We start from the raw sequence: 4,362 nt of genomic DNA, 5'->3' as shown, positions 1-4,362 counted from the left end.
TTTAATCCCCATTTGGAGCAGCTAAGCCTGTGTGCTAAAACTAATGGGTCCACGTGCCACAACGAAAAATCCCGCATGACAGAACTAAGACCAGACACAGCCAAGTAAACAAATACATATTAAAAAAGAAATAAAATACAAGTATGGTCTAAAAGATTTTATATTCAAGGCCAAAATAGTAGGCAGATTGTGGCAGGACATTCTGAAGAGAATGATTATAGAATACATGCACACATGCATATGAGAGTCTGGTTACCATCATCCCTGATAATCTTCAGAGCATTGAAGGGCTACCCAAATCTGCAGATGCTCAAGTTTGTCATATAAAATGGCAATCTATGGTTGGTTGAATCCACAGATGTGAAACCTGCAGATGCAAAAGGCCGGCTGTATACCTCTCTTAGAAGAGAGACAGGCAGCTCCACGCTAGCAGTGTCAGAGTGGCAGGCTGGCCTTGGTAGACAGTTGAAACAAAAAAGAGCAAAATAATTAAAAAAAAAAAAAAAGAGAGAGAGCCTTCTAAGTTTCCAGGAAAGGTTAGGTTAAAACCTAAAGATCAGAAGTCCACTAACTGGTGTAGCTTCTCTGGAGGCTCAGCAGTAAAGAATCGCCTGCAATGCAGGAGACAAGGGTTCAGTCCCTGGGTCAAGAAGATCCCCTGGAGAAGGAAATGGCAACCACTCAAGTATTCTTGCCTGGAAAGTCCCATGGATGGAGGAACCTGGCGGGCTACCGTCCATGGTGTCACCAAAGAGTCAGACACGACTGAGTGACCAAGCAACAACAGCAGATGTGGCAGTCAGGATCTGGGATTCATGTTAGTTACACACTGGCTGTTCCAGGGCTTCCCTTGAACTTGGCCCATGAGATGAAGAATGACCCAGCCACTAACAGAAGCATGAAACTTGGGCCCCTCATACCTGCACATGGAAGTCCTCGCAATATCCTCCCTAGACCCCTTCATAGAAGAGTGTCTGCCTATCATAGCTTAGCTCATGGTACCCATGATGCGTGCTTGCATGCTAAATTGCTTCAGTTTCCTTGCAACCCTATGGACTGTGATCTGCCTGGCTCCTGTATCCATGGAATTCTCTAGGCAAGAATACTGGAGTCAGTTGCTCTGCCCTCCTCCAGGGTATCTTCCCAACCCAGGGATCGAACCCACATCTCTTACATGTCCTGCATTGGCAGGCGGTTCTTTACCGCTAGCACCATCTGGGAAGCCTGATACCCATAATAACCGTTAGTAATAATACCTCATCTTGGTAGAGCACTTTGCGTCCTGCTTTAGTACGTTTTACACCTGCTATTCCTTGTGATTCTCACAATAGTTCTGATGTACCTTCAGGTTGGATTAATATTAGTTTGGATGTGCAGATGAGAACAGAGTCAGGGAAGGACTTATCCCAGGTCTAACAGCTTGGGAGTGGCGAGGCCAGTGTTCCCGACGACAGGCCACTTCCCCTGCCACAGCCAATGCTGCCTCTCCAGTTCTGGTCAAGCTTCTGAAAAAAGTGAGCTCCAAAGCTGCTGGGAAGAGTCATCTCTAAGTTTTGCTTCTCCCAGCGGATTCAGGAGCAGTATGGTCTCTCTACAATGGTGGATGAAGTGAACAAAGAGATGAACTTTATTTGCGCTCTCTGTCTTCAGGTTCTATTTACCACTGACTCTGCAACAACGAGCAAATTAACTTCTCTGACGATTGATTTCTCTGTCTTTAAAATGGCAAAGGTAATATTTGTCACCCACTGACATTTCTAGAATTAGGGAACCAATGGTTCTAAAATACATGAAAGAGATTATTTCAAAATGATGCTCTAGAAATAGAAATATGAATTTTGATTCAGTACATTTAAATGTGATTTTTAAACAGAAATTAAGGTTTTACCAAAGAGCCTTGCTGTATTGAATTCATCAAAACTTGTATTATTATTATTATTACAATTTCTTTCTTATTCACATTAAGTGCCTCGGCAGTAAATGGACTTTCCAGTTTTACAGATTTTGCCATTTTATGGTCCACTGCTAAAGACCAACATTTCATTATCTTATACCCTCCACCTGAGACTTCATTACTCTGTTTTTTAGCTGTACATGAGCAATAACATGTTTTTAAAGCGCTTCCTCAGAAAAAAGTATAAGATGATGAATCAGGTTTTACTTCAACACTAAAAGTACCATTTTGCACCATAATCTAGCAATGACACAACAGTGTTGCTGACCCTGGTGACCTGTCCCATCGCAGTGACGGCTTTCATTAGTCAGGCTGGCGTGCCTCCCACTCAGGGAAACTAAAGGATGTGTAATATCACTGAGAAGAGCTGGGGTCTAGCAACCAGACACATGAAGTCTTCCTAATGAATGATGCTAACAGCCCAGAGTCACTGGGGATAAAACTATTAAGCCAGAGAGACACCTATGGCTTGCAAATTTGATATGGTGTGTTTATTCTTGAGAAGCCATTTTTAGATAAGAAGTACAAACGTTTACACGGGATCAGGTTGTTTAAAGCACCTGAACTAACCAAAAGCTTTCCATAAAGGTGCTATTGGTTGTCAAAGTTGACCTTGAAATGATAATAGAATCATTTTTCTGAAAGATTCCATCCCAAATTAGGATTTTCATGAATCAATAATTGACTATTTAGTAAGAACTAATTTTTTTTCTAAATGGGTTAGTATCACTTAGCTTTTTTATCTTGTTTTCAGGAAGACAATGAATTAATATACTGCAAAAAGCCTTCTAAAAAATAAATACTTGTCTTTTAGAGACCTGTCTTTTAAACACCTAAGTGCTTCACTTAGTCCTGATAAACAGGGTCTACCCCTAAGAAAATGAAACCAAATTGAAAAAAAAACCAAAATGATTTATTTCTCAAAAGGTTTTGTTTTGTTAAACACAGGGAATCCTAGCTCAAAGTAAACTGCCTGTAATGCAGGAGACCTGGGTTCGATCCCTGGGTCAGGAAGATCCCCTGGAGGAGGGAATGGCAGCCCACTCCTATATTCTTGCCTGGAGAATTCCAAGGACAGAGGGGCCTGGTGGGCTGCAGTCTATGGGGTCACAAAGAGTTGAATACAATGGAGCAACTAACACTTTCACTAGCTCAAAGTGCTCAAAAATGTTCATTTTCCTCATGACATCTGCCTTAAATTTTTGGACACTTTGGTTAGGCTTGTGCATTTTGTGTTGTTTTGCTTTAATCTCTAAAATGACCCATGCTTTTCCATTAGACTGTCAGGAGACTAGCCACTCACTCATCTCACACCCACTTAAAGCAAGCACACAATGTCTGGAAAACAATCCACAGTAACTTCAACAGTGTCCATAGATTGGAATATGAGCAATCATTGAGATTATGTCTACTTTATTGACCTAAAATTCCTTCAAATTGAGAAGAAACTTGTGCCTTATAGACGCTTATTATGCTTTAATATCTGACTGGTACTGTGGCAATGACACTAGGTAAATAATATTAATATATCTAATATTTTTTCTGTAAACCTCATAGAGTTTCACTGGAAAAAAGTCATCAAAATATGTAGAGAAATTAAGACCATGTCTGTGTAACTGAAATAAATGATACTTTAAAAAAATGTTACTTTGAGCTTTGAGGAGTGGCAGCATCATAGCCAATGAGGTTTATCCGAGGTGCAATTATTGCTAATTGAAAAAAATGTTACTTTGGCTGTTTTGGTGCTAAACTATTAGAGTGAAGAACAAGGACTCAGGTCAACTTTCTTTACAGGAATTTGAAATATTGTGATGTGACCTGTAATATCTGTATTTTTCAAAACACAAATTTTTAGATTTTTCAATAAAATATTGATATCACCCAAAGATTTTTCCGAATGTTTCTTTTGACTGTTAATTCTTAAAATCTTTACATAATGAAATAAAAGTTTCATTTTTGTTGTTGTTATGACTCTCAATCTTAATTCCTATTTTTGTTCTTCTGCCTATTAAAGTAAAAGGAGAGCTTCAAGAAACTGTTTTATGTCAGTCTTCTACCATGAATGCTAAGAGAAAAGCTAATTAGAATCTGGGAAACCATGATGAAAAATTAAAATTGCTATGCAGTCCATTCAGTGTAGTATTTATGTCACTAAAGCAAACCAGCTGTTATATGCCTGATATAAAGTGATTCTTAGTTTTAATTCTTAGCCCATAAAATGTACCAATATAATTGCAATTCTAAATGTGTCACTAAATTGACAATGTTACTAAGTTCAAGGTGAAATTATTTTGATGTATCTAGGGACTCAGAAGAACATTATTTTACAACTTCCTTTCCTAGATAAATAATTATGACATCTTAATATGTTTAGTTGGTATCAACAGTTCACCTAATATTGACCAAAG

The 4,362-nt window shown here is 38.8% G+C and overlaps 1 pseudogene; it reads left to right on the top strand.

The window, feature by feature from the left end:
- The first annotated feature begins 3,606 nt into the window (after window positions 1–3,606).
- Window positions 3,607–3,823, top strand: LOC122454675 (annotated as a pseudogene).
- Window positions 3,824–4,362: the final 539 nt, after the last annotated feature.

The sequence above is a fragment of the Cervus canadensis genome, chromosome 16, assembly GCF_019320065.1.
Source record: "Cervus canadensis isolate Bull #8, Minnesota chromosome 16, ASM1932006v1, whole genome shotgun sequence".
Lineage (NCBI taxonomy): Eukaryota > Metazoa > Chordata > Mammalia > Artiodactyla > Cervidae > Cervus > Cervus canadensis.
The sequence above is the reverse complement of the archived record's forward strand: the minus strand, read 5'-3'. Positions and strand labels throughout refer to the sequence as shown.